General features: G+C 49.9%; 1 protein-coding gene and 2 long non-coding RNA genes across 5 annotated transcripts in view; 2 read left to right on the top strand and 1 right to left on the bottom strand.

The window, feature by feature from the left end:
* Positions 1-22,836, top strand: part of RNF216 (ring finger protein 216) — a 143,856-nt gene that overhangs the window by 65,375 nt on the left and 55,645 nt on the right. The gene's annotated exons all lie outside the window — the stretch shown is intronic.
* Positions 4,874-11,771, bottom strand: LOC147572882 (uncharacterized). The gene is made up of 3 exons (XR_015245604.1): positions 11,673-11,771; positions 6,559-6,657; positions 4,874-6,287 (listed from the first exon to the last, which is right to left on the bottom strand). It is a non-coding gene; the product is annotated as an uncharacterized LOC147572882 (long non-coding RNA).
* LOC147572881 (uncharacterized) lies at positions 6,241-18,223 on the top strand. Its single transcript, XR_015245605.1, has 2 exons — positions 6,241-6,402; positions 6,436-18,223. It is a non-coding gene; the product is annotated as an uncharacterized LOC147572881 (long non-coding RNA).

Genomic DNA, 22,836 nt, shown 5'->3' with positions numbered 1-22,836 from the left:
CATTGGGTATGTTTTTTGTCTTCCTGGGAAGGTACTGATCTTGGGGTGTTGACTGCCCCACGTACTGCCAGTGCAGCAGGCAGGCCTAGAGGTCAGGGCTGCTCACCTTTCACTGACCTTGGAGTGAAAAGACATCCCTCCTTGTCTCTCTTTGGTGTCTTGGTTTCTACTAAGATGTGTTATCTGTAGTATATAAAGAGAGAGACTGAATTTTTAACAGATTTGTATGGGCACTTATTAAAATTGAAACTCTGACCCCTTTCTCACGGTTTTTGTGGCCACCATGAGCCATTGCGTATCAGGCTCTCCACAGTCTAACCCTGTTCACAAACCATAGGGGGACTGTAAGTTTTCAGTGCCTGTCTTTCTGGAAACTACACATTATTTGTTTAGTGCCTTCATATGTTTTGTTAAAATAACTTAATGGCTTTTTTGCGTGTGCCTCATCAGAGGAGAGATGCATTTTGATTCAGAGTCTTCAGAAATCTCACGTTAAAAATCCCTCAAGAATTGGGGTGCCTGGGTGGCTCAGTTGGTTAAGTGTCCAACTTCGGCCCAGGTCATGATCGCGTGGTTTGTGGGTTCAAGCCCCACATCATCGGGCTCTGTGCTGACGGCTTGGAGCCTGGAGCTTGCTTCGGATTCTGTGTGTGTGTGTGTGTGTGTGTGTGTGTGTGTGTGTGTGTCTCTCTCTCTCTCTCTCTCTCTCTCTCTCTCTCTCTCTCTGACCCGTCCCCTGCTCACGCTCTGTATGTGTGTCTCTCTGTCAAAAATAAATAAACATTAAAAAAAAAATTTTTTAAATCCCTCAAGAATTGATGTCTACAAAATGTCGTTTTATAGTCATTTGCTGCCTTTTTGTCTAATTGCTAATTGTGTGACCCGGTGTCAGCATTTTAATTTGTTTTAGTGGTTCTGGCTGCAGTGTCCTTGAAGGAGTGTGTGCACGCATCACACGTGTTTGCGTGTATGTGCATGTGTGCCGTGTGTGTGTGTTGTGGAGCACAGAGCCTTCGTGTGCCCTCTTTGCGTTCTCGGCACAGAGCACTGAGGGCTTCCAGCCTTGCAGGTAGGAGAGAAATGGTTGCTATGGTGACAACACAAGCGTGAAAACACCCCATCTCCCCGTGGGTGTCTGTGTCAGGGAGGAGGCGTGGGGGCACGGGAGGCGGGAGCAAAGAGGAAGGCTTAAAGCACGGAGCGGAGCCGTCACAGGGTGGGATTTCTCATGTGTGCCACTGGACTCAAGGTCATTTTCCTGTCGCTGTGGAGTAACTAAGCATTGAGCATGGCGTTTTACTCTTTGGTGTCCTCCCTGACTTTGAGACAAACATACAGAGAATGAGGAGGGCCTCTGTCACCTCTCTAGTCCCCAGAGGCCGCATGGCTTTCTCCCAGACCATGTTTAGAAACGCGTGCCTGTCTGTGGGCCAGTTTACCGTTCTACGTGGGATGAACCGCCCAGACCCAGAACCCATTGCCCTTCGTCTCCACTGTCACAGGCTAAAGAGCCAGCCCTGCCAGCCCATGAAACTGAAGGGCAGCTTGTGTGCTCTGTATCTGCGTTACGTACTGATGCGCCTTGAGAAAACGGGCACAGAATGACCTTGGTGACTAGGATCAGCGCTGAGAAACGGTCCAGTCGGCTGCGGTTGGGGAAGAAGCACACCCACAAGCTGTTGTGCCATTCTGCCAGAAAGTTCGCGCAGGTGCTCAGGGCCCTTTGAGATGGGGGTCGGCTCCCTAGTTCGACAGGCAGATGCCGAGCAGCCTGCCAGCAGAGCTCCTGCCGACAGCCTCTCAGGGATTTTCTGCTCCTCGTCTCTCCAGAGTCACAGCTAGCAAGTGACAACATCAGGAGTCAAATCCAAGGCTGCCTTCCTCACTGTTCTGTGGTTTTAGGTGTGATTTGGGTATGGTTGGCCAGTTTTAACACTCCTTCCTTATCTTTTGGTGATACAAACTGAAATGCTTACAAATGAAAGGATATGTCGTCTGGGGTTTACCTTAAAATTACACTGGGTGAGAGAGGACGGGAGAGTAGATGGGGTACAGAAAGCAGACTGGCCCTGAGCTGATCATTATTAAACCTGAGTGATGGGCATGTGGGGATCCGTCACTCATGTTTATTGCCTACTTTTTTATATACTTAAATTTTTTCATAACGAAGTTAATTTTAAGAATACTGCATTTTAAAAATCTGATTTCACTTGACTTTTCTGTATCTGTGCTCTTACCTACTTTGTTCCTTTGAGGGCCTCTCAGTCTTGGGAACTGGAAAGACCCTTAATCGGATGTCCAGTTCTGTGGCATTGTCACTTTTTTAAGAGATTAGGAAAATGTGTAGGAAACTGTCAAAAGCTTTTTGTGGGAAGGTGTGAAAGGGCCCCTCCTCCTGGAAGGAGGAGGGAGGAGCAGGGGAGAGGGTCTCTATTTGTACAAGATTCTTCCGTAGGAGCGGTAGTGACCTGGTGTTTTCCAGCTTCCCTGAGAAAAAAGACCTGAGGTACCCAGAAGGAATCCAAGATGGGTCACTAGACCATATTGTAACAGGAAGACTGTTCCAGGAGCCTGGAGCCCTATGCTGAGGCCCTGCCAGAGGCTGCTGGACAGCTCTGGACAGACTCCCTTCTCTGGAATGCCTTCCAGCAAGTGGTGCAGCTTCAAGGCCAGAAAAGAGACCAGATGACCTTTCGAGTGTCCTTCCAGTCCAAAGTCCCTGGTTTCTAGAATACTGAGGGTTTTGAAACTGGTGTTGGCATTTGGTTTTCAAAGAGAAACAGGCTAAGAGTTTCTCAGATCAAATCCCTGTAGTCTCATAAAAGCACTTTTCAGTTTTATTTTCCATCAGAAATTCATATGAAAAGTATTTTAAATTTCAAAAGCTCCCTGTACCTGAGAAGCTGATCCAGATTCTAGCCCAAAGAGAATGAGATAGGTCACAATTTTTTCTTCTCTTGTCTTTGACTCCTGCTTGTCCTTTTCCCTTCCTGTCCCCTCTTCGAGATTTGGCTGCTTAAAACTTCTCCTGTTGTCACAATCCTCTTAGCTCCCAGGCTCTTTCCTCCTGTAAAGGCCTCCTCCTCCCTTCTGAGGCCAGTGCCCACTCTGACCTCCACTTAGCTCTCCCAGGGTGGGTCTTCTGTCCAGGCAAGCCCCGTGCCCCCGAGCCCTTTGTCACCGTGGCCCTTTCTGCCCTACAGCTCTTCTCTCTCCCCTGAGTTCTTCCTTTGGATTTGCTCTTTCTTAAAACCCTTTGCCTTGCTGTCTTCCTGTAGAAGAAGCTGATGAGGGTCTTCCCCCTTCTGTCTCACGTTTCTTCCCTCTTTGAACACACTGCTTCGCTGCTCCGTCGGCATAGGCTTGTGCCAAGACAGGCCGGTTGGCTTTGATTGGAATTTGGTGGTTCATTCAGCAGATTTTGACTGAGTATTGCCATGCCTGAAGAAATACAGAAGGGGCAGCCACAACCGTACCCTGAGATCAGGGTCGGAGAAGCCGACTCCTTATGCAGACAGCTAAATAGTGAGATGGTGACAGGGGCTGCTGGAGGGAGCTGGGGATGGGGGGTGGGGGGGACTTTAATTGGGCAGTCTGGAAACACTTCATGGAAGAGCTGGGTCTTGGCCTGAGTCCTAACAGGACCTGATGGGTACAGGTAGACCAGTATTCCTGGCCAGGGAGTGATGCAAGCAGAGCTGAACAAGGGTCAGCCGTTAGACGGGTGTGACAGAGCAGGAAGAGTACACACTGGGAGGAGGAGTGGACCTTAGATAGAAAGGGGTTTGCAGAGCAGAGGCCTGAATCTGGTTGCAGACACTCCAGGGAGCCGTTGCGAGCCTAATGCTGGAATGGTGTGATCAGAGTTCTGGTGGGAGCGCGGGCCTTGTAGAGCCATGAAAGAGGGCATGATGGGGGGAGAGACTAGATACACAGCGTTAGGGGGGCTGGAATATCTGGTCACTTCTGGTGACCTAGTGACCCGCGACCTGGGAATGCACGGTGCTCCTTTGTCCTTGGTTAACAAACCATCCAGTCCCAAAGCCCATTAGTGCAGTGTTGTGGGTGTTCACTAGCAATCTTTGACCCTTCTCCAGAAGACTTCGGTGGGAGTGGATTAGCCTGAAGAAACGCTGGTCTTCCGAGGGCTGACCGAGGGGGCGGGAGGCCGGAAGGTAAAGGCAGCAGTGGTTACGAGCGATGATAGAGGCAGAGACAGTGCAAGGAAATAAATCTTGACATTCTTCATAAATAAACACATCCGTTCACAGGCCAGGTGGACACATCCTGGGCGCACATGTCCAGAGGCTGGCTATCTCTGGAGCACACCCCCTGCTGCGTGGAAGGGTCTGCATTGCTGGCTGTAGGAAAACTGGACGTTTGGCCCCTCTTTTAGTGGCTGCTACTTAGCTACCACTCGGTGGCCAGCGTGATTTTTTAGTCCTTGGGTGCTTTAAATATGGAAGAAACCATGTAACCATCACAAAGTTTTTTCCCCACCCATTTAAAATGGCTTGTTTTCCAGCTGAAAGCATGTTGGATAAGCTTAATTTCTCTCACTCAGATAAGCTTAATTTCCCTAACTCCAATGTGCATACAGAGAATTGCCTAATTCTCCTTTTGCAACATGTTTTCCCAGCTGCTGGGAGGCCTGCTTTTTTTCTGTGGGCCTCCTGACAGAAATGCAAACAATTTAAGGCCCTGTGGTACCAACTGCTGTTTATTACCCCAGGGACTTGGATATTGGTGTGTTTTTCCCAGGAATGTATTTATCTGGAGTTGGTGGCTACTCCCCCATCCCTCCGAGCTGAGCCAGAGACAGACAGGCAGTGGGCTGAGCTGGGCTTCCTTCAGCAACAGCTGCGCGCCCCCCCCCCTTCTGAGCGAGGTCACCTCCCCGCCCAGCTCCAGTCCCATAGCCTCATCCTGCAAGGAAATGAGGCCCGTTCCTTGGATGCGATCTGATTGGAACCGTGTTTTCTGGGGTACCTCTGTTAAGAGCTTCTAGCAGAACACAAAACAGCCTTTTTATACCTTGTTTTGTAAAAAGTGCATTTCCCCCAAAATAAATCTTGACACTCTTCATAAATAAACACATCCGTTCACAGGCCAGGCAAGGGAGGAATGCCTCTGGGAGCAGTTTGGCTGGGTTTGCTTTTCCCCCGCTGAATGCCTGGCGTGCACTGTCCATCCCAGGGTGGCTGAGGGGAGAACGCTCTCTTCTGTTGCTGCCAGAACCACAACAAATGACAACTTTCCGTTCTGTCATCTCTCTCAGCTCCACTGCTGGGCAAGCAATTCATTTTTCTACCATAAAAGGACAACGAAGCTTGTGTAGAGCCGCGGTGCCTTCTGCACTGCAGTGAAAAAGCAGAAGACAGCCTTGGAAAGAGCACACCTCTGGCTTAGGCCCGGCTGCGGGGCGGGGGGTGTCCGAGAGCAGGGCGTGGGACACGTGCCGTCTGATGGGCAGCGTGAGGTCAGGACAGGTGTGGGTATCCTCGGCACTGGCCGAGCGGGACACGTGAACGTGTAGTTCAGACCCTGTTCGGAGGAGCTGCACTGGGCCTGCCCGCGCGGTTCTGTGATCCTGGCCTCTGGTTTCCCGAATCTGTGATTGCGGGCGTTGGATCTGCAAGGGGTACCTGGGAGATCATATGGCCCCGGCACCTTCATTGTGCAGGTGCAGGGAAGAGACTGAGTGCCAGCTTCGTGTAGCTTGAGGAAGACCTCCAGCTTATGTCTTTCAGTTACATGTGGACTCTGCAGAGATTCCAGGATAGGTCAAATCTGTACGTGTCCTCAGTGGTCTGTTGGTATACCAATCGCCTCCGTTAATGATGGGCCACAGAAACCCGGACTGATAAAAGTACAGTTCTCAACTGGTGGGTCTGCGTGTGAGTCAGCCAAGGTCTTTCAGAAAGTATCTATTTGTAGCCTTGTTACCTGTAAAATCCATGGGCCCTTGAGGTGATTATAAGTAAATGTTGTTCAGAAATCAGCATAGGAGTAGGTAGGAAGCAAACGTTTAGCTATTTCGACAACATGAGAGTGGGGCTGCGAAATTCCTGCCCCGTGCAGCCTGGTGAAGGAACCAGAATGCCAGCTCAGCACACATTAGCGGCAGCACACAGCATGCTGTTTCAGCGGGAGCCCCACACCCCAGCACACCGCCCGCACAGACCTCTGCCCTGGGCCTCCGCCTTCTCTAGCTGAAGAGGACAGGTTCTCCGATTGAGCCAAAAACAGTGCCCACATCTTTTGGCCTGGCTCCCTTGAAGGTTTTCCTGTAAAGAGGAACTGAGATGTGTCATTTAAAACTTACCTTAACTTGGGGCGCCTGGGTGGCTCAGTCGGTTGAGCATCTGACTTCAGCTCAGGTCATGATCTCACAGTCTGTGAGTTCGAGCCCCGTGTCGGGCTCTGTGCTGACAGCTCAGAGCCCGGAGCCTGCTTCAGATTCTGTGTCTCCCTCTCTCTCTGACCCTCCCCCATTCATGCTCTGTCTCAAAAATAAATAAACGTTAAAAAAAAATTTTTTTTTTAAATAAAATTTACCTTAACTCTTAACTGCACATCTGATTTCAGAGCGAATGCTGGAACGGACCCAAGCACATTCTTCAGGGAATAAAAACCATGTCCAAGAATCTTGCTGATCTGGAAATTTGGGAGGAAAGCAAGGGTTTTCAAGTTTAAACTTTATTACCCCGATAGTACTGGTGGTCAGAATAGATTGTCAGCTTGTTGGCTCAGAATCAGAAGTTAACTCAGAAGTCATTCCTGGAAGAGAATATCACCAAGTAGAGATGGCAGAAAGGAGCTCAGTATGAATGATTCAGTGTCACACATTCCTAGACCTTGTTGGAAACCGTAAGATGAGTTTAAACCTTACTGTTCCAGCAAATGAAGCAGTTGGGGAGGCAGTAGTGGTAAAATGGAGCGTTTACACAATTCTTATTTAGCACGACCTGCCTGAATTCTTTTTTTTTTTTTCTCAATAGTGTAAAACTTCTGAATCTGTTAAAGAGCTCGTTGGTATATTTTCCCCTGGTACTTCTCAAGATCTTCACTGCCCTCGAAATAAACAGGATAATGCCCCTCAAAATTTGTCTCCACTCTCTGTCTCCCACAATCTTTCCTTGTAGAAACCTTTGAAGCCTTCGTTTTTTTGTCAGCAGTAGCAAGTGAATTTCGTCTTACAGAACACTTACTAATTCTTATTAAGTGTAACTTTTATAAGGCTAATTGCTCAAGCAAATAGCATTTCCTTCTTGGATAGAGCCTCTCCCTCCCCATCCATCACTGTCTACACATGCTCGGGCGTCCTGGCTGTGCGGTGACCAGCTTAGAGACATCAGCCTGCTCACTTCCTAATTTGGTCACAGTGTGCTTCGGGCAGCCTTGCCAGACTTAGAAAAACACAAACACAGGGAGTAGCTTTGATACAGCAGAGGGGGATTTCCTCTTATCAAAAGACCCACAGTTCGCCTCTTGTTTCCTCTAAAAAGAGGAAGTGACACTTCGGGAGGTTGTAGCTCACCCTGAAGTTCCCTCTTGAAGCCTGCGCCTTCAGGCTGGCCTCTTCCCAGCTAGCTCCTGCTCTTCCTTTCCTCATCCTTCTTCACGCCCCTCAGCATTTGCAGAGTTGTAATTTTATTCTTAAGGAATAAGAAGAATTCTAAGGAGTAAGGAATTTTCCATGACCGTGTTCACCAGCAGGAAACAAGTCAAGTACATTTTGGCGCATCCATACAGCGCTACACCGGGGGATGGCAGACTTTTTCCACGAAGGGCAAGACAGCAAACAGTTGAGGCTTTTCCAACCGCATAGTCTCTGTCGCAGCTAGTCGGTTCTGCTTTCGTACCTCGCGAGTCACCCTGGATGATATGTGAACAGTGAACGTGGCTGTGATCCAGTAAGATGGTGTTTAGAAAAATGGGCAGCAGGCCACATTTGGCCCGTGAGCTCCCGTCAGTCAACTCCTGGCATGCACAGTAAGATTTAGAAGGATGACATGGGTGTGGTGGTGCCACCGCTGAGCTGCCCCCGAGATGTATTAAGTGAAGAGAGCCAGGTGTAGAGTGGCGGGTGGGAATGGTATGTTTATATTCGGGTCTCAGGAGATATGTGTGGACACGTACAGAAGAACTGGGAGGATGGGCAGTTTCTTAAACTGGCCCCAGGAGTTGCGTCGGGGGAGGCACACGAAGGCGCAAGGGGTTGGGGAGTTACGCGTGTCTTGCTTTCTCAATTAAAAAATAGCCATCGTCTGGGTGGCTCAGTCGGTTAAGCGTCCGACTTCAGCTCAGGTCATCATCTCACAGTCCGTGAGTTTGAGCCCCGCGTCAGGCTCTGTGCTGACAGCTCGGAGCCCAGAGCCTGCTTCGGGTTCTGTGTCTTCCTCTCTCTCTGCCCCACCCCTGCTCATGCTCTGTCTCTCTCTGTCTCAAAAATGAATAAAAACATTTTTAAAAATTAAAAAAAAATAACGCACCCATTTTCATCAACCCAGTCACCTGAACTTTTAAAGCAAAAGGATTTTTATTTTGTTTTGTTGGCTTTAAGGGAACTTGCAGGGAAAGGTAGAAATGTGATTTGTAAACTGCGCTTGTGTGTTTTCAAGCCCATAGCCATTTCTCCTAGATTCTTGTGGGGGCTGACTTCACCTCCCTCAAAGAAGAGTGCGTGGCCTTAGGTTTTAGGTGAGGGGGGTGGGGTTTCATGGCAAGTGGAAAGCGCTGGAACTCGGCTGCTCTGCCTTTCTTCTTCTCACGGGCTTTTGTGCAGGAGCCCCGTCTATGGCACGTGCTCAGGGGCTCCTGGTCAGTATACAGCCAGTGAGAAAACCTTGGCCCTGAAGTCAGCCCCGTGGGGATAAATACAGCTTTCAGTAGTTATGATTCAAGACTGTTTCCAGCTGCTTCCTTTTCCCATAGAGACTATTTCTGACTCACAAGTAAGAATGGGTTCTGATTCACCTAAGCATTACGACGACCAGTTTTAAAAATGTCTGCCCTTGGTTGTGAAATTAGCAGATAAAGTTGTTACTCTCCCGGTACAGAAAAGTGCTCACTTTTGGTATGTGAGGGACAAATGAAAGGTTTAGTAGCAAATCCTTCTCTGCTTAAAAGACATTGAAGATAGGAACAGCTCAGGATGGGGCTCAGCCTTGCTTTGTAGTCCCTCCCCCATCTACCAAGCAAGTGTTTCTCAAATAGCTGTTCTAATCCTTTTCCAGGCCTGATTTGCAGGCTGTGTGCAGTCATTCAGTTCTTCTACGAAGCTCTGCAGGAATGTGTGATATCGTACCTTTTGAAATCCTCCCCTTGCAACCCCTGTGGTGGGAATTTGCAGAGATGCGGGAGCAGTTGTAACAACGCAGTCTTGTCTTCCGGGGGGGGGGGGGGGGGCTGGCTGCCAAACCCAGGGCCTGTTCTGCATCACTTGTCTTGACTTTCCTTTAAAAGCAGTAAGTGGGAAGGCACCAGTTCTGCTGAACAAGCAGGCATTGCCTTCCTAAGAGAAGTCATTTAGAACGTCGAAAATATGTTTGAAAGATACTGGTATAGTTTTCTCTGACCTCAATTTCATACACTAGTAACTCTCCAGCGCCAGAGACTTAGCACGGACACACTCCCTGCCAGGTGGCCAGAGACGTGTGTCCACTCCAGAAGAGCGGGCGAGCTTGAGCGAGGACAACTAGGAAGTTGTGCTTTGCCATACGTATTGCCCTAAAGGGAAGCTGAGCGTTTCAGAAAATAGATTTAAATCTCTCTCTTTCTCTCCATATCTCTCTCTTCCCACTCCTTTCATCTCTCTCTCTCTCTCTCTCTCTCTGTCTCTCTCACACTCTCCTCCTCTCCTCCCAAAACCACCTGCACGCCACCACCACCACACCCCTACCCCCGCCATAGCTCTCTCCGTTACCGCTTTTAACCTTGAAACCTCTGTTGTACATTTACGCATCCGTCCTGTTCCTGTTCTTGCATTATTAATGGGCCTGGAGCAGCCCAGCCAGAACGCTGACATTACTAATTACTGCTTATAACCGAGAAGGAAGGAGCAGGGAGTAAAGTGGGTCACAAGACACTGTCATAACAATAAAATACTGCTGTCGGGCAAAATTGCTTGGTGTCTGCGCTCTGTTGTCGGGGGTGGAGGTGGGCCTCCACCGCAGGCTGACCTGGCAGGGACCCTCCTGGCGGGAGGACAAATGCTCTTCACATCGGTCACCCCAGGCTCTCCGTGTCGGGGCACAGGGTGAGAGAAGGGGATTGGTCTCATTTCTCTTAGAACGTAAAAGCATCTAGAATTCTTTTTCTGGCCGAACAACCTTTTGAAAACCGGCTCTTTGCACTGGTGGCGTGAGCCCAAAGGAAACACAGCAGGGTTGCAAAGGAGAGCGCAGAGGGCCGGCTCCGTCCTCTCGTGGCCGTGTGCTGTGTGCCCAGTGCTTGGATCAGCCCTTCCCCTCCGGGGCCGGGTCTCTCATCTGGCGAGTTTGTGCGTTCAGGTGTGGACATCTGTGCCGTGAGATGTAAGCTTGGTGGAGCACACTCGTGCACTCACCCGACTCACGGCATCCGGGTCCACGGGCGGAGTGGCGTCAGAGAAGGGTCCTGCGCTTAACTCTGCCCTCGGCCCGTCAGGGCCCTTGCCCCCATCAACCCCGTGCGTTCAGAGGGCTTGTGTGGTGCTTGCTGATGAGCATGGAAGGCACTTGGGCCGGCGTGCCCAGTGCCAGCTGCAGCGCCACCTCCCACGCTGTGAGCCGTGTGGGCTTCGCGAACCTCAGCCCAAATCCACCCTGCTTCTGAGCAGCACCAGCTGTGTCTTCCAGAGGAACGGGGAGCAGAAAGGGACTTCAAGGATGTGAGTAAAAGAAAATAAACTCGGGGGCGCCTCGATGGCTCAGTCGGTTAAGCGTCCGACTTCGGCTCAGGTCATGACCTCGTGGTTCGTGAGTTTGAGCCTCGCGTTGGGCTCTGTGCTGACAGCTCAGAACCTGGAGCCTGCTTCCAATTCTGTATCTCCCTCTCTCTCTCTGATCCTCCCCCACTCACGCTTGTTGTCTCTCTCTCAAGAATAAAAACTTTTTTAAAATAAAAAGAAAATAAATAAACTCAAACTCTGTCAACTTGGGTTACCCGCCCCTTCAGCGTGCCACTTTCGTGAACTCTGCACGTCTGCATTCTTTTACTCGCGTGCTGGCATGGAATCCCAGTCCTGAACCTAGATTTCTCACACTGTGCAACCTTGGCTTGTAGAAAGCCCAGGAGAAAAGGAAAACTACTTTGAAATCATATTTTTCAATTGTTGGAAAGCATGAAAGCCCATTTTGAAAGGACACAAAGTTTCGATTTTTCTTGAAAATAGCTTCAGAAAGTGAGGAATTCTTGGTCACTTGACCGTGGAGCTGAGAGACAAGGTAGGTTTCTAGGTGCCCTGCCTCCTCATCTTGAGGTGACTTGCCTTTCTCTTTTCTTCTTAAATATTACAAATGCGGCCACAGTTGAACAGAGTGCTGGCGTGAGTCACAGTGTTCAAAACTGAAAGTAAATCCTGTCACTTTCCCGTATGGCACACACCAGCCAGATGCTTGAAACAGGCTGTGCGGGAGGGGCAGGCGTCCCCAGGCAGCAGCTCTACACGGCGCACGCGCAGAACTCACCTGTCCCCTCGTCCTGCCCTCCCGTCCTTCCACAAGGGACGGAGCCACAGCAGAATCAGAGACAGCCTCAGCTTTCTAGATCCACTTGATGAAAAAAGGCTATTTCCTTTATTCGGTTCTTTGAACTTTTTTCTCTCTTTCCTCATTCGGTAAGCGTTCGAGTTCAGAGCCTATTAAATTTTACTTTAAAGGGCACAGCAGTCGTCACAGTAACATTAGCTGTTAACCATTCAGGAGCCTGTGTCATACTTTATCAAAAGCAGCCCTTTTTTTTAAGCTTATTTACTTATGGAGAGAGAGAGAGAGAGTGCGCACATGCATGAGCAGGGGAGGGGCACAGAGAGAGAGAATCCCAAGCAGGCTCTGAGCTGTCAGCACTGAGCCCGACACGGGTCTGGAACCCATGAACCGCGAGATCATGACCTGAGCCGAAATCAAGAGTCTGACGCCTGACTGAGCCACCCAGGCACCCCAAAAGCAACCCTTTTTCATAAGAATGTGAAATAGGTAAATTAAGAATGGCCCAGTGCTAGAATCGCCAACAAATTTTACATAACTCATTCCAAAAAAAAACTAAGATAGACCTATAGGTACTGATCAAGAAACCTCTGTAAGAAATGCACCATCAAGTGAAAACAGCAAGGTGCAGTGTGTGCACTGTGAGCATTTGGCTCCTTCTGTGCGAACGGAAAGCGTTTATCTGTTAAGTGTGTGTATCTTCTGGAATGAAACACAAACTGCTGAAGGAAGGCTTGAAACCAGAGGAGTGTGCTTTGCCTTCATGTGTGCCTTTTGTGTTTCTTAGTGGCATGTGCATGGGTGTGTTTGCTCTCCCCAGTAATCTCTGAGATTAAAACAAAACAAAACAAAACAAAACAACCAACAGCTCCAGGACAGAAAACCCTTTTCCCCTGACATTCAGTCTGTCTGGAATGAGCCAGTCAGTAGCTCCTGCTTCCATTTCTTTGCAGCTCTTGGCTATGTGAGCGTGTCGTATTATGTACAGTATGCAGCCCTCTTCATTTACTGTCTACTTTTTATAGTTTTTTCCTCTATTCTCCCAACATTAAATAATCGAAGGAAGACTAATCATTGCTGGAAATGCCTTTCAGTTTTTACACTTTCAGTTCTGTGCTTTGAACAGCAGAATGAAAGCCTGGTGTCCTCGCAGGCCAGCAGTAGGAATCCAGGACTTGAAGCAGGAGTGTCTTCCGTTAATACTCTCATGACTGTTCCAAGAAGACTTGGCAGAGCTTCCTGCAGTTTCGATGGTGAAGTTCCATCTCACTCACTTGACCTGCACGCCCTCTCCATCTGTGAGACCTAGCGTTGTGTCAGGGTCCGTATCTGCAGTCGCGCAGAAGTGAGATTCACGAGGCAGAAACTTCTGATGTTAAAGTCTGTGTCCTAAGTTTCCTCAGTTACGGAACAAGATCAATACACAGGAGGCAAAGACTTCATTGATCGGACATACCCATTCCTCTGACGCTTATTTACCGCTCCACTCGCCTCTCTGGTCTCATTGCCAAATGACAGTGAGACTTTTGGGCATAACCTATGTGGTCTAGCTCAGTCCTTCAGTCTTTCAGTAACTTGGTTTCCTCATCTGTACAACGGGTATAATGATACATACCTGTGTCATGGGGTGGCCTGAGGATTGATGGAGGGGAGGGTGTTTGTAAGATTCTTAGGTGGTCCCTTTAATATTCAGGTCCTTGCAATACAGGTGGGTTCATTCATCTTCTCCCTCTCATGGGGCTTGGGAAATAAACGAAAGGCGAGTTTTTTTTATTCTTGATTTCTCCGCATTTATCTAGTTTTTCTCCCCCTGGAACGAAATCTGCCTACGTCAGCATCTTGCAAGGGGCAGAAGAGAGACTTAAGATGCTGTTTAGATCCGCCGGTATTGGTATGAGAATCCTTCTGCAGTATCTTTGTCCAAAAATAGATACAAAGAGACTCTGTTTTCTGAGAACTCCACCTGTTCCCTTAATTTCTAGTTTTGGGTTTGAACCTGGTATTCCTGACAGATTAACATTCAGTTGACCATGGTAATGAATCCATGCTTCTGTTTTTATCTTGTTAAGATTTTCTGTAAGTAAACTTCCATGACCACAAATACCACTACCTTGGAAAGATTTGTTGACAGGCTTTCCAAACCCAGCTGTCTGAGCTCAGGGTGTTATACAAATTACTGTAGACTGGGCGGCTTAAACAACAAACATTCATTTCTTGCAGTCTGGAGGCTGGGAAGTTCAAGTTCAAGGTGCCAGCAGATTCAGTTCCTGTGAGCGCCCACCTTCTGGTTTGCAGATGGCTGACTTCTCTATGTGTCGTCGTGGCAGAGCAGAGAGCCAGGTCTCTTCTAAGTGTCTCTTCTAAGGAATCCCATTCATGAGGGCTCCACCCACCTCCTGTTACCATCACATCAGGGGTGTTAGGATTTCACATAAGAATTTTGCAAGGACACAAACATTCAGTCCATAGCACCAGCTCATGTATTTTTTAAGAAGTAGTTGATAACAGCGGTTCTAACAGAGCCCATCGAGCAATTTAGACAAATCACGGGAGCACACTGAGTGATTGGGCCTGCATTGTGACAGCCTTTCCTGGAGGTGCTGCTGGTTCGGACCTGTAGCACTTAATCGGAGAACTGATGCCGTTCAGACTCCTTGCTGTGTGACCATCAGCCTATCATTCACTCTGATTTTCCTCATCAGAAAAATGGACATGCTAATTCCTGTTGCCCTTGCCAGGGTGGTTATGAGGCAGTGGGGTCCCATGAAAGGGGAGAGCTCTTCAGAGACCACATGGCAGCAGTTCCTGGAGGGTTTTGGCAATTACGCTGTGTTTTAGGATTGGAACATTGGGTGTCTTCCCTCTAAGACACACGATAGGTTGGGCTGACCAGTCTCTCTCAGTGGTTGATTAGCAAAGGAAAGGTTATTCCTGGAAGATGACACAATCTGTGTGTTTTAATAAGGAAGTAAAATAGAAGAGAGGATCCCAGAGCAACAGAAGCCAAGAACTTTTCAAGCCATGTGTGAGGGCTGCCCCGTCGGGACCCGAAGGAGTGAGGACCAGGGAGAGTCCAGACTAAGTGAGGGTTATCACTGGGCAAATTATGTGGAGCCTGGAAACTGAAGATGTTTATCAAGGCACATTTTTCTAAAAGGTGCTCAGGATGGCCAGAGATTGTAGCTACATTCTTTCTGCCATGTTTTTACAACGTGCGCTTCACTGAATTTTTTACATAGTTTTCTACGAGGTCAGTACTTAGAACGCATTATAATGCTACGAATGTAAAGAATTCACATATTGAGAACGTTTTGCTTTTGTCCAAGCCTTCTTAACATACATATTTAATTACAAGGCATGAGGATTAATGGGGCTTTGAATATTTAAAGCTCTTTTCCCAAGATTAATTTGATTTAATTACTCCTGAGCTCAGCGTTTGCAGCTTGGTGCCTTGCCGTTTGGATGTGTCTGTGCGAGGAGAGGGGCTCAGGCGTACTTCCCTGCCTGCCAAGCCCCTCCCCTTTTATTGTCAGCTTATCACTTTGTGCTTTGAGTTTGGGGAAGAAAGAGAAAGGTAGCAGAAGTTGCCTCTCTGGAGTTCATCTTCCAGCTTGCTGTATTTTCGTAGTAGTTACGTTTAGTGTGCGTCTCTTAGCATCCAGGAAAATAAGGTCACAGAACGATTTCTACAGCCCTGCCCTTCCAGAGACTTAAAAATACTCTCACACCCTGGGTTCCTTCAACCCTGCTGGCCTGTGTGGAGAGGAGGGATCGCACAGGCCCCAAAAGAGCTCAGACCCCAGACAGGGGCCAGGGGGAGTCTCCTCTCCTAACTGATCACTGTTACCCATCTAGTTGTGAAGGCACAAGAGGCCCGAGAGCCTGTGGGGCAAAGGGAAGGGGGGTGACTTTGTTCCAGGTGAGTGTGTCCTTTCCACCTCAGGCCGCCACCGCCAGCAGAGCCACCCCTGTGTCCACACATCTGCAGTGGATGACGACTGTGGGGAGCCTCCCCGGTTTCTACAGCCCGAGTCCAGTGGCTGAAGGCTCACTCCCTTTCTGCTGTGGGCTGTCTCCCTGTGGGAGGCATTGTGTGGAGTGAGCAGCTGGTAGCAAAGGTGGTGAGGTTATGGGGGGCGCAGAGGGCTAACCAGCAGAAGCCGGCTTCCTCCGGTCGCAGCCGACCTTCAGCAGTGCCGGGCACTTGTGCTCAGCCTGCACGAGTGGACAGGGTGTTGAATGATGGCCCTTCCCCACACAGCCTGAACCTGGACTCGGGGTGCGGCCGCAGACCACCCCGGCTGGAGTTTATGTTTCCTTCTTGCTGGAGGAGAGGACCCTACGACGGCAAAGGTTTTGTGCCTTGAACAGATGCTGTTTGGGAGCCCACTGGAATAGCTGTTAAGATATCCGTAGAGGCGGCTCTGCTCCCCTCTGCCCAGGACACAGGCACCTGGGCCTTGAGTAGAACTGAGGACACTACACAACTCCTCGGGTCGATCTTCGCTACCGCTGACACAAGCCAGGCTTGCTTTCCAGAAACCCCAGGGAGCGTCATGCTCCAGGAGTGATGGCCGGTGCTTCCTAGAGCAGGTCAGGAAAAACAGAAATCTGGCACTAGTCTCAACATCAGGATGGTTTTGTTTGTTTTTGTGTTTTAATGCATAGGCTCGGCTTAGAAAGCCCATGTTCAGCTATCACAGGTCACTGCCAGATACTGGCTAGGCTGAATTGCTTTTCTACTCCCTTGTTCTTCACACGTCACCGTCTGCTTTTTTATCTAGTCCTTAACTCAGCCATGGCCACCCTTCTCACCATATGTAACTTGTCATATCCTAATGTTACTCTTCCTTTAAGCAAAAGCTTCCCTGCCCTGTCCCCATCCGTTTGGAATGAAGCTGGAGAATCCTGTCTCTCATTTGTCTATGTGAGAATGGCCAGAGTAACTAGGATATAAACTCTGCTCAGCTCATTATAAGCTTTTTGCAGATTTTGTCCCAAAATATTGATGGGACTGCCAGCACCCCACATCCTCCCCAAATAATTATACGATTAATTTATTATCTGCTGCTGTGTTAGGCTCTTTAAAAATTATTCCCAGTCCTCAGAGTAACCCTGAGAGAGATGTCATTACCCCCATTTTACCAGATGGGGACACTGGGGCCAGTGGGGCAACCCAGTCACGGGGGGAGCCGGCAGCATGGGTGGCGAATGGATTCACCCAAGGCAGAACAAAGGAGATAAAAGTTTATTGAATACACCGCAAGGGAACAGCTGGCGGGAGAGCAAAGGCGAGACTGCCAGGAGACAGTGGTGGGGGGATTTGGTTAAGAGGGGAGTGACGAGGGATGGGAACGGATAGAATTTTCCTTTTGGGGACCCAAGCCCAGTTACAAGTAGCCCTTTGGTCAGCTAGGGCCCTTTTCAAGGTCAGTTGCTTAATGAGCCTGTTTGCATTCAGCCCAGTGGTCACTGTGGGCTCTTTTACCTTACTCAGGTTCCCATTGCTCAAGCAGGTTGCCTAAAAGCAGCCTCTTCCTGGCTCAGAAGTTAAGTACATACCCATAGAGGGCACAGCTGTTTAGAAGGTTCTAGTGGCATAGTTAAGATTATGACGCCCCTGTGCCTGTGGCCGACGTGACTTCACACGGAGAGTAAGGAGATAACGTTGTGCCTACGTTGGCGTGGTGAGGAGTGTGGGAGGCACCACCCGTCCCTCTTGTCCCTGCATGAGGATAGCAGCTGTCATTTATTGGGCACACACAGTTTTCTCATTGATCTTTACAGGAATCCTGCCAGGTATTTGCTTTCCCCATTTTTATTGATGAGGAAGCAGAGAGAGCAAGACTTGCTTAGTGTCACACAGATCCCTTTGGTCCCTGTCTTCTCTTCCTAACATGATGCTATGTTTTCAGCATTTGCTTTTTGCCATAAGATCATAATCATTCCGTGTGTACAGCATCATGCCCAGGTTTTGTTGTTTTTTTTGTTTTGTTTTGTTTTTTACTTAGCATGACCTGAACCCTTTCTGCATTCTTAAACAGTTTGCAAGCCTGTGTCATGGGTGGTTATCATTCCATCAGACAAATGTGCTTCAGTTTATTACATGTGCCCTGGGTCCGAGGTAAAAGGTGTTTTCCGCTTTTGCTGCTGCAAGCAACACAGTGCATGGCTTTGTACATAAAGCCTTTTCTGTTTTAGAATTATTCCTTAGGATAGATCCCTAGAGGAAGACTCCTAGGTCCAAGAGAATCCATTTTCTCGAGACTTCCAAAATTCTTTCCAAAAGGGTTGCACATAGTTCCCTCCAGTACGTGCTGCTTATTTTAAAAAATGTCATAGTCTATTCTTCAGCTCAGAGACTGGCTGCCCTTCCAAAGGGACACTGACAGCTGTGAAGGGCTACTCCGTGAAGTGGCCTTTGAGGTGTTTCCAGAGGATTTCAAGACAAAATAGGAATTTTTAGAGTCCACATTTGAGCAAAAGCAAGTGTGGGCCGACACCTAGCTACAGAGTCCACCGGCTGGGCCGTTTAGAAAAGGGAGAGCGTGCGCGCACTTGGTCCTGGCAGCACAGCACCTACTGCGGTCTCGGTTATCCTGAGAGGTCAGGGGCACTTGCTTGTTAAGTGCAGGCGTCTGTGGGGGGAAGAAACTGTGGGAAAAGAACAAAAACAGTCAGATGTGCCCGTGAAGCTGTGGCTTGAGGGTGTGTGAACCTGTTCCCCTCAAGGTTGGTGGTGGCTCAGGGAGTTTGTTGCCTTCAGTCACACTTGCAGCATTCTTTAGAAGATCCTTAGGGGCACCCTTTGAGGGCACTATCTTAGTTGTGAACTTGCTTTTTTTTAAGTTTGGTCTTTTCCCTTCCCGTTCTGGATCTGTTTCCCATTTAGAAAATCAGCACTAGAGGGGCGCCTGGGTGGCGCAGTCGGTTAAGCGTCCGACTTCAGCCAGGTCACGATCTCGCGGTCCGTGAGTTCGAGCCCCGCGTCAGGCTCTGGGCTGATGGCTCGGAGCCTGGAGCCTGTTTCCGATTCTGTGTCTCCCTCTCTCTCTGCCCCTCCCCCGTTCATGCTCTGTCTCTCTTTGTCCCAAAAATAAATAAATGTTGAAAAAAAAAATTTTTTAAAAAGAAAATCAGCACTAGAGTGTGTCACTTGATTGGACACCCAGGCCAGTGAATAATGTACTGAAGAAGTTGGCCAGTGCTGTCTGTGGCATGTGGAAGTTGTGACCAGTGACGCTGGGGCCAGCTCACCAGGTACAGCTGTCCCAAGTTGAGTCACAGGATTCCTTGTTGACACCTCCCGAGTAATATGGACAGAGAAGGGTTCATGCTGTGACAGTTGGTAGGCTTAGGAAGGAAGAGGGTGCCTGTCCTTGGTGCTGATGCTCCTCCTGCCTTCCTGCCTGACCTCTGAGGCTTTGAGAAAACCCTTGGAATAAACTAGAGAGAAACGTGCACTGAAACAGGGCTAGTGGTTTTTCTCCCAGAAGCTTAGAAGCTGTTAGAGACATGGCAGAAGGCCCTGGAGGGAAAGTAAGAACCAAAATCTAAGCTCCTTGTATGGTCCCAGCCAGAAATGGTAGTGGTCTCTGGACACAGACAGGAGTGGAAGAAAGTGGTGCCTGGGTGGCTCAGTCAGGTAAGCGTCCGACTCTTGGTTTCTGCTCCGGTCACGATCTCACGGTTCATGGAATTGAGCCCCATGTCAGGCTCTGTGCCGACAGCATGGAGCCTGCTCGGGATATTCTCTCTCTCCCTCTCCCTCTCCCTCTCCCTCTCCCTCTCCTTCCCTCTCCTTCCCTCTCCTTCCCTCTCCTTCCCTCTCCTTCCCTCTCCCTCCCCCTCTCCCTCCCTCTCTCTCTCTCTCTCTCTCTCTCCCCCTCTCTCTCAAAATAATACAGATTTTTGTTAGTAAAAGGAGTAGAGAGATCTGAGGTGGAGCTGGAAGTACTAGCCAGTGGGCAGTAGCATCCTTTAGTGATACAGGGCAGAGTAGACAGCTTTGTGGGGAGGCAGGGGCATCCCAGTTCGTGTTTCAGACATATCTAAATGCCTTTTAGATGTCCCAGTGGAAACGTTGTGCGGCCAGGTGGAGGTGCAAGCCTGCCACTCGGGAGCTGTCAGAGCCTCAGAGCCTGGGCCCAGTGAGGCAGGAGGGGCCTGACTGGTTTTGCCTGGGGAGTTGGAGATCATGGGGAAGCGGCTCCAGGACCGGGCCTGGAATGCTGCTGGAAAGCTGGGGCAGAGGAGTAGGAGAGGCTCCCAGAAAAGGACACAGCTTATTCAAAGTGTTTCTGAGAGTTGGTGGGGAGGTGACGTGGCTGGGAGGTGGCCGGTCCCTGTGGGAAGTCCGTCCAGGGTGGGAAACGGGAGTGATGTGATCACATCGCGTGTTTCAGAAGGCTGTTCTGGCGGTAGTGTGGAGGACGGACTGGAGGTGAGGGCAGCTCAAGGCATGAAGACACACTGCGCACCCCACCCCGGGCAGCCGCACTGCTGTCCCCACCCAGGGTCCATCTGCGGCCAGCAGAAAAGCAGATACGGACGGGCCCGCCTGTGAAGTGGGAAGGTGGCTGGCTCTGGATCCTGTGTGATGGTCTTCTAGCTGCTCCTGGGCCAATTCTAAAGGCACTCCTCTTGCTGTTTCCTTAAGACCAGCGGTTTAAAAAAAATGTGTTTTTGACACTTATTCATTTTTGAGAGTGAGACAGAGCATGAGCAGGGGAGGGGCAGAGAGAGAGGGAGACACAGAATCTGAAGCAGGCTCCAGGCTCCGAGCTGTCAGCACAGGGCCCGACGTGGGGCGAATGACCTGAGCTGAAGTCGAACGCTTAACCGACTGAGCCACCCAAGACCCACAGTTTTAAATGTGCACACATGCACATATGCTCCTTCTCTGAGTCCTTTCCTTTCCTTCCCTTCCCTTCCCTTTTCCTTCCCTTTTCCTTCCCTTTTCCTTCCCTTTTCCTTCCCTTTTCCTTCCCTTTTCCTTCCCTTTTCCTTCCCTTTTCCTTCCCTTTTCCTTCCCTTTTCCTTCCCTTCCCTTCCCTTCCCTTCCCTTCCCTTCCCTTCCCTTTTCCTTCCCTTTTCCTTCCCTTTTCCTTCCCTTTTCCTTCCCTTTTCCTTCCCTTTTCCTTCCATTCCCTTCCCTTTTCCTTTCCCCTTGCATCCTGCAGCAGCACATTCCACTGACAGATTCTACAGCAGGAATGTTCTTTCACTTGCTTGATTTCAGCGGTTTGATTTTATGATATGTTGCCACAGGAGCTCAGGCCTTGTCAAATATCTGTTTGTGTGGTACAGACGTCAACCCCCAGAAACGTGCGGCAATGAGGACTACGGTGGGGCATTCTGGTCAGCTTTCTTCCTGCCAAAAGGCCCCGCCCATCTCCCCCTGGCTTCCTGACAGCCCATGGCAGTGAGTCCGTCTCTAGTGTGTCCACACAGTGTCCTCACCCGCATGCCTCAGTCCTCACGGCGTATCCCTGGGAGGTTGGCCGGGCAGCGGTGTTCCCTGTACAGCGCCGCTCCGGGCCGAGGGATCTGCCCAGAGTTCCCAGACTTTGGCAGAGCAGGCGGTGCGGTGCGTCCAGTGCTGCCAGTGGGGCGGCCTGAGCAGCGCCTCCCGTGTTCGGACCCCAGCCCCTGCCCTCGGTAGCTGAGTGGTATTACACTGCCCGCTCCACCCTGTGCCGCAGTCTCATCTGGAAGAACAGGGAGGAAAACAGCACCCCTGGGGGAAGGTCTGTTACGGGGACCGGGGACCGAATGACTTAGCGCAAGAAGACGCTTAGTCCATGAGCGCCCAGTGAATGCTGCCCGTTGTCATTCATCCTGCTGCGTATCTCAGCTCGTACTCCTAGACTGGGCAACTTGACTCGGCCGTCTTTTCAGTATTCTGTACTTGCGCCTCGCATAATTTCCTTGTTGCTCTGCTCACGGCCAGTTCCAATCCCTGGGTGGTCAGGGTTAGCGGAAAGCAACCGGTAAACTGTCCACTGCCTGTGTCTCCACACCCTCCGCTCTAGCACAGCATATTCGTTTTCCTTGGCTGTCTCTGCAGATCTACTTTTCAGCCCCCTTTGCTCTCATTTTCTGTCAGCTCTCTTGATTTCCCTCTGCCTTTTAAATTTTTTTTTGTATGTTTTATTTTTTATGTTTGAGAGAGAGCCAGAGAGACACGGAGCGAGTAGGGGATGGGCAGAGACACAGAGACAGAATCCGAAGCAGGCTGCAGGCTCCAAGCTGTCAGCACAGAGCCCGACGCGGGGCTGGAACTCAGGAACCTTGAGATCACGACCTGAGCCGAAGTCGGACACCTAACCGACTGAGCCACCCAGGTGCCCCTTCCCTCTGCCTTTTAAGTTAGAGAAGCCAGCTCCCACTTGGTGAGCCGGTGTCCAGAAACTGGCTCTGTCACCTTCTGTGTAAAGGGCGTCTCCATCCTGTCTTCTTGCTGGAGACCCCCATGGGGCCTGGTGTTCCTGCAGCTGCGCTGGAGGGGCCCAGGCCGTGAGCAGTTGTGGTGACGGCAGCAGTGCACAACAACAGCTGACATTTATGGTCACCGCTGTGTGCCGTCACCCTGTACGTGCTGGAGATGGTTGTCTCATCCGATCCCGTAGCCCCGTTATATCCCCTGTTATAGAAGGAGACTGCAGAAACCGAAGCTGGGAGAGCTGAGGCACCCACCTGCCTGCGCTCACCATTTAGTAAGTGACCAAGGCAGACTGCCCACATGTGCCCAGCGTTCCTGACCACAGGTTATGTGGGGAAGCCCTGTCACACTCATCTGTCTGAATCCCACTTTTGTTTTCTGTGTGACAAGATTAACAGTGTGTGCTTGGCTAGGCTGTGATGCTACTCGGGGGATTTTCTTAGGCAGATCCTTGACTTTTAGTTCCCTTCCTGAGACTGGTCACAAGCTTTAATGTTCTGCAGATCCTGTTGATGAGATGTGAATAAAATATTAACATTGCAGGAGCTCAAATGACAGAAAGCTGTGTTGTACATTTCTCTGCACGTGGATATTTGAAATGAATTGAAAGCCTTGTAGACGGCAGCAGGTGGGTAGGTTCCTGAGGGAGATTTTCTTTACTCTAGTGAGGAGCTAACATTTGCAGCAGGCAGGCAGCAGAGG

The sequence above is a fragment of the Puma concolor genome, chromosome E3 (genome assembly GCF_028749965.1).
Source record: "Puma concolor isolate L17-30 chromosome E3, mPumCon1.1.hap2, whole genome shotgun sequence".
NCBI classification, from domain to species: Eukaryota; Metazoa; Chordata; class Mammalia; order Carnivora; family Felidae; genus Puma; species Puma concolor.
The sequence above is the reverse complement of the archived record's forward strand: the minus strand, read 5'-3'. Positions and strand labels throughout refer to the sequence as shown.